The 7202-nt window shown below is 43.4% G+C and overlaps 1 long non-coding RNA gene across 1 annotated transcript; it reads left to right on the top strand.

Moving 5' to 3' along the window:
* Window positions 1–6: 6 nt before the first annotated feature.
* On the top strand, window positions 7–4414 carry LOC107836193 (uncharacterized). The gene is made up of 3 exons (XR_001662061.1): window positions 7–109; window positions 3003–3134; window positions 3996–4414. It is a non-coding gene; the product is annotated as an uncharacterized LOC107836193 (long non-coding RNA).
* The last annotated feature ends 2788 nt before the right edge of the window (window positions 4415–7202 follow it).

Genomic DNA, 7202 nt, shown 5'->3' with positions numbered 1-7202 from the left:
GGGGGCGTTTCCCTGCACAGTGTAACCTATTCTCTGACTTCAGCGTGGAAACAGTGCGTGGCATTAAGAACGGCTTCTCCGCGGGAGCAGCGTAAACGTGGACCAAGCGGTAAGTGATGATTTTTTTTTTTTCCCTTTCATAAAATCACATTTTGCCTCAGCTGATAAGCGTGGATTCCAGCACTTTAGGATGTTGTAATCGTGGCTAAACAGCCTTTCTTTATAATCGTGGAAGTGAAGAAACTAGATTTAAAGATTACGGATGAAACCGTTTAAATCGCGGCACTGACGCCCTATCAGTGATCAGTGGGATGCTGGCACGCTTTGTGGTTTGATAACTAAACAGGTTGGTCCCAGCAGCATCCCCACCAAAGTGCCTATCAAACGTCTCGAAGGGAGATACACCTGCTTCCAGCTCTCAGTGTTTCACCGCAGCGCGTCTTCTTCCTTTTTGTAGCCTGCTGGATGGGAAGTATGTTGGTTTTGAATCCCGTTCACACTCTCCTGCTGAGGGTTTAGGGATTCAGTCCACGCCTGCCACCATGGCATCTGAACTGGGATCTCCTTGTCAGTGGGAGCGGATGTATTTACAAACAAAGAAAGCTTGATAACCCACGCCTGTCACGTAGAAAACAGGTGCTGCTGGCTATGTGCGATTTTACAGTGTGTGGTTGTTTGGTTATCTGGGCCAGTAGGCCAACTTGGAGCCATCTGTACTGGCAGGGCCGGACTTTAACAAAGGCTCACTGGGGGCAGAAGCCTGGTGGTGGCCTTTCATGGGGGGCCTCAAATATATATTTTTTCAGCTTTTAAATAAATGTTTGCTTCACTTCATAGCCCATATCCCTGTGATTTCCATGTCTAACTGTTTTAAGGCAATGAATTCACAAATACAAACCAGATCGTAGAGCCCAAACGCTTGCAGAATCATACAGTTTATTTGTAATTCTCACAACTTATATTACATTAAGCCACACATAGACCAATACAGCTATTGCTTCTTAACTCTGCGAACAAACACAATAGAGTAATAGAAGAGAGAGTAATACATTGTTATTAGCTGGTATTGCTAACAGCGGTTAGCACCAAAGCAACTTGCAACTTGCATTGATTTTCTGACATGCAACTAAAATCATCTTGGGTGTTGCTGTGAAATTTTGGGTCATCTTATTTTTTGGAGACGTATCTTGATTCAAGCACGCTGTTCTTAAAATTAAGTTTTCAAAAAGGAAAAAAAATAAACCATGAAACCTCTATTTTCATGTAGGCAAGGCCTGTATGTACACTGACATTAATTTGTCACTAGATAATTATCCAAAGCAGTTTCACTGCAATTTGTAGCCATAATACATCCAGGCCATGAGATGATATTCAATACTCTGCTCAAGAAAACAAGACAAGACGTGATTTCACCTGATTAGTATTTCACAAATAGGATAAAGGTTTCTCAATTCAAATAAGCAATATAATAAAGGACTGTTGAACAGTGCAGAATGATAAGAATTTTACCAGTTTATATATTATGTTACTTATGCTTGTCTAATTTTAAGGTGGTGCTTCTGACAGAAATGCATTGAAAATGCTCCTTAATGTCTCGTTGTTAGAGAATAAAGGATTTGTTCATCTCAAACTATGCTTTAAAAATAATCTCCGTTTCACATAGAAATAATCAGTTTGATTACTATTAAAATGAAATGTAAATAGCCTTTTTATTAGCTGTTAGCTGAACACTGCAAGCTAACCTTTGCTCCCTCGTGGCTAACGGTTAATGGTCGTATTTTGTCAGCGCTTACTCTCCTCAAAATTTTATTACAGTAACAATCTTTAGCACTTTTGTAACCAAGTGTTGTCCATACTTTTTAGCTGGCTCTGTCAACAGAGCAAAGGAACAACCAAAGAACTGCATCCCTTTTCATTATCAAAAAAAATGAGCCTCAGGCATGAGTACAACAGGGTGTTAAGCTTAAAGCACACACCCTCATTTCTGAGGATGATAATAAATTCTCATATTTACTTTGCCAGGTGGAGGCAGATGTTATTTCTAACAGGAAGTTCCCTCCTTGAGACGGATTTTGATTTGTTCAAAAAATATGGCAGCTTTTTAATATAGCAAGCTCTGGGTGGGGAATCAAAAGTGGCGGTGTCCCAGGCAGAGTCTTTCTCCTAAATCTGGCCCTGTGCTTCGGGGTTCTGCAGTCCGAAGTTTGGTAAATGTAGAGAGGATCTGCTCATTCTGGACTCCAGCATAAATGCATTAGAACAGCTACGAGTGGGTCACTTATTTTTTTATTTTATTTTATGTAGAGACTATTAGACTCAACAGCATGGCAGAAATGGCTGGAAGGATTTGCTGTTGCAGGCAAAAGCATAAACATGCTCATAACAGGGCCTTTAGTTCCAAACAATTAAGCAATAATGTGCAAGCAGCAGGCCCAGCATCCGCTCTGCTTCTGTTTCCATCACAAGCCCATCTTGTCTTTGCCTCCAGGCTCAGTCACTTGTAATTCTGCATCCTACTCCAAATACCAGGTACATAAAATGATTGATAAGTCTGTTTGCGTCAGACATAAATATGAAACACAGACCGATTTTCTTTCATTAGGCCCTCCAGCTGGAGCCAGTTCGCTTTCAATCAAGTCAATTCAGGAAATGGATTTTCTTATAGATGCAAACCAGATGTCTTTCGGCATCAAATAAACTTCTTACCAGTCTATAAATATATTATTGGGCTGGGTGAGGAAGAAGGTAGAGAATCATAAATATGTGGGTACATGATCAGCTTGCATGAATGTGTCAGAACTGCTGCTCCAGGCACGCCCACATGAGTGTCATGTTATCATAGCTTAACCTCGATGTACCACACTGAAAAGTGTTTGCAGATCAGACCGAGACGTTCCCGGTGACACAGAGCAGACACACGGCAGCTCCTGCGGGGTGAGCCGGGCAGCAGCGGGGTGTATTTTTACACCAGATCTGTGACACCTCCCTACATCTCTTCACAGCTCGTGGTGAGAACAGAAGACACGTCCACACGAGTTGCCATCACCGGCAGGCCGGACTTGGACAGTTGGGGCGGAGGAAGAGGCAAGAAAGAGGGAAGGGAGATGAGGAGAGGAAGACCAAGGGGGTTATAGGTAATGAGCGAGACGTTGAGGTCTTCTAAGTGACAGCAGGTTAAGGGTCTCAGAGGAATTTTTGCAGGAGAGTCAGGGTTCCCGATAGCGTGAAGGGGATGTGTGGCTCAAGTGCTGGATGTGTCTGGACGGATAAACAAGCAGCCGTCCAGACGATGAGAGAGTAAACACGGGGCAGGGGCGGGAAAGCGGCGGCAGACGGATCAGCGTGATTAGAGGGGAAAGGTTAAGAGGAAAAGTGAGAAGGAGTGGGGGAATCAAGGAGGAAGACCATCATGCCCTGTTTGTAAACTGAGGCTGGAGTTTTCCAGGAGGAGCTGACTGTGGTGCTGATGCAAACTCCCCTCCTCTCTTTTCCCAGTGCCTCTCCTCCTCCCATCTTTTCTCCTCCTCAGCTGACAGCTACTGTGTCTCTAATTGGCAAGTGTGGATTGGGAAGAGTCTGGTTTATTCTCCATGGGACGGAGTAAGGAAGGCAGGAGGATTGTGGATTTTTATTTTTATTTTTTTTCCTGGAAAGGAGCTGGAAGTTGGGAAAGAGGGAAGACAATAGGTGAGGGCTGAACATCTGTTATGTACATCATCCGCTGTTGGTAATCGCTCCCTCCCCCTCACTGGAGAGTAGCAATTCCTGACACCTTGCAGATAATTGGTGATCCTGTCCTCTCCCCGAGTGCTCGGCTAAACGGTGGCTTGATGTGAGGAAGAGCTGATGGCAGTGTGATCTCTTAATGTGTGTGGACATACATAAAGCATACAATCTAATTAGTACTCTAGCAGTGGGCTTAAGTTGTGAATGCTGCTGCTGCTGCATTGCCACTCAAGGCTAAATATCATCTCTTTTGTCTCCTTTCATCACAGGTGCTGTCCTTAAAGATTCGCCTCTACGATGTAATCTGATTCAGGAGCTGAAAGGATAATACAGAAGAGGAAGAAAAAAAAAAGGAGCTGAATGGAGTGAGAAAGGAGTGGAAGCGTGGGTGGAGGCGGTCATTTTGTGCTCCGGTCTCGACCACGGGTATTCTTGGGTTGATAATACAGATGTGGATGTTATTGCTTGAGAATACGCGTAGTCGAGGGGAAGCTTTATCATCAACACTGGATCTGATGCGGAGATCTGTTCTGTAGTGCTGCAGTCCAAACATTAAGGGAAGGAATGAATGGAAATGTTTGGTCAATCAGGCTTTTGAATTACCTTGCCTTGTAAGAGTACTCATAAACCTTGAGGTTTTCTGCATTTTGTCACATTGAAGCCACAAACTTCAATTAGGTTTATTGGGATTATTATTGTCTTTATTATTATTATTATTATTATTATTATTATTATTATTATTATTATTATTATTATTGGGATCTCTTATAAAATCCCAACGACTGTGTACTTTGTGCCCAATTATGCACAAACTAGTGCATAATTATGAAGTGAAGGGAGACATCTTATAAAAACGTTAAAATTTTTACAATTTAAAATTTGAGAAGTTGGCCGTGGTTTTGCTCCGATACCCCTAAATAAATTTCGGTTCATTCATTACAGATCAGAGAAGCACAATCACTGTAACTCTGGAGGAGCAGCAGAGATTCACAGCCCAGTCAGGAAAATCTGTCGATGATATGTCGATATGATTTGTTGGCCATAAGAACCAGAACAAGTCCGGTTTGCCTCAAGCCATGTAGGGGAACACAGCAAGAAATATGGCAGAAGGTATTTTGATCAGATGAGACTAAAACTTTCTGGCATGCAAGAAAAATCCCAGGTGTATCTGAAAGCTAGCGCTGCACATCCTTCTGAGAAACACAAGCCAAAACTAGCCAAGAAGATACAATGAGCTTTGTGGCTGTAATGTGACAAAATGTGACAAAAAAGTTAAATGGAAGTGATTACTTTTGCAAGGCAAAGTAAGAAGCAATTGGGGCTTGCCAGGAGTCTCAATTGAATTCAGCCACTGACGCGGTGTTATCAGCCGTGTCACTCTGTCCACCTGTGGAGCTGGTGCGTTCAGCAGCTCCTTCATCAGAAGCTTTGCACCACGCTGCTGAGCTAAAACCCGGGCCGTTCTTGGAGCTTATCTCAAAAGTCTTTGTTGCACACTAAATCTTTTGATTATCTACTCTTGTCATTCACAAGCGATGTCATAGTCTCACCATTTAATGGCTGCCTTCTGTCGTTTTTATGTCCATATTCATTCCAAACAAGAACGCTTTAAATTTCCAGACACGGTGCCTGAGAATTTTGCTCAGCCACGAGCCCATCCACACTACCCCCCCCCCCCCCCTCTGCGCTCCGTTTTTTTTTTTTTTCCCCACTCTCCAGCTCAAATCTTATAAAAGGAGTAAAACAAAAAAAAAAGTGCTAGTGTGATGCCAGTAGCTGCAGCAACAGGAGACAGTAACACATGAGGACATGTAAAGCTTGCACCCGTGGCTGACATTTCAGCATTTTGACTCAGTTGACTGGCTGTCATGATGCAGAATCTGACTCGCGCTGACACAAACACGGGATCTACATGCCAGCAGGGAAACAGCGGGGTTTGATGGAGGCTCATGACAACAGGCACATGGATAGATCCCATCCGTTTGAGCACACATGCGATGCTGCGTGAAGGTTCACTGGGTCCGTACGCCTGGAGGGAAGAGGGGGGGGGGGTTGAGGGATTGACTGCTTTTATGGGTAACTATTTTTGGTCACAGTGATGGATGTTTATGTCTTTTATTGATCAGGTCCAGGGTGTGGGTTTGAAGAATTCTTGGGACGTTTGGGCTCGCTGATTAATCAGGTGGCTGAGATGGTGGAATAAAACATCCGGAATAACATTTTCGGAGCATTAGCATTATTGCTAAAGTATTATAAATTAGAAGATCAGCATCCGTTTGCAAATTCAGCAATTTGTCAGCATCAGCCTCAAGATGGATTACGCTCCCGTCAAATACACTTGCATGATTTCTTTCCAATGTGTAAGCAAATCTGTGACAGTATGTAATCATAATTAACACAAATTTCCCTCTGACGCTCCGTGAACTTGTTGATTAGGGGAGAGCGCTTTCTGTGGCTATGTGTGTGTTTATGCAAGCGTGTGTATGTTGCTTCCAAGCAACAAAATGACTATTGTGAGCACAGCTCCAGGTGCCTAGCAACCAAAATCGCTCTGTTTCCCTGGCAACAGTTGCCCCGGACTCGCTGTGTGGGTTGATTGGCAGCCTTGACAACAGGGAGACAGAGTGACACTTGACCTCGCGTGCTGAATGGGAGAGGCGAAAAGAAGGAGCGAGAGACGGAGGAGGAGAAGAGGGGGAGGGAGCAGGAGAAGCTGAGTGATAATCATTCTCCATTGTAATCATCCTCCAGCATGTTTCATAAGGCGCTGTCAATACCTCTCCAGCTGGGGTCCATCATCGAACACAATGCACGCCGCAGAGCATGCATGCACGGGCACACTCCTCCTGGGTGGAGAGCCCAGGCAAGCACTCAACATCTCATCTATTATCACTCAGGCCTGTCTGGTGCACAACCCCACTACACTGCCTTCTTTCATTTCGGCTACATTCTGTGCTCCGTGGGGATGAATGGGCTCCTGAAAACGTGCAACAGTCACAGATGCCTCAGGACAGTAGATTGGCATTCAAAGACCTCCTTTAGCATATTGAAATGTAACATCAGCATGTGGCTTTTGGAAGATGTGTTTTTCTACGTTTTCTATTCTAGATCGTGGAGCCAAGACAGCCTCCATTGTACAGATGTTTTACTAAAAAAAAGAAAAAAAAAAAAGGTGTTTTTATGTCTGAAGTGCATGACAGATTTAAACTGAATGGTGTTAACAGGACTGAGTTCTGTCATCTTTATCAAGGTACAGTTCTGGTCAGAAGTATACGCACAGCCATCTTCTTCTCTGAATGTATTAAATTTGGATTTTTAATGACGCATTTGAATTGTTGCTTTTTTGGGTAGAATAATGAAACTAAGTCGGGATTTAAAAGAATTGGTGTAATGTTTTAATTTTAGGTAGACTTTCTGTAATCCACAAAAGGTTAAAAATTCTGCATGCAGGCTTAAATATGTACAGTACATACACC

This window comes from Poecilia formosa, unplaced genomic scaffold (assembly GCF_000485575.1).
Source record: "Poecilia formosa unplaced genomic scaffold, Poecilia_formosa-5.1.2 Scaffold43, whole genome shotgun sequence".
In the NCBI taxonomy this organism is placed as follows: Eukaryota; Metazoa; Chordata; class Actinopteri; order Cyprinodontiformes; family Poeciliidae; genus Poecilia; species Poecilia formosa.
The sequence above is the reverse complement of the archived record's forward strand: the minus strand, read 5'-3'. Positions and strand labels throughout refer to the sequence as shown.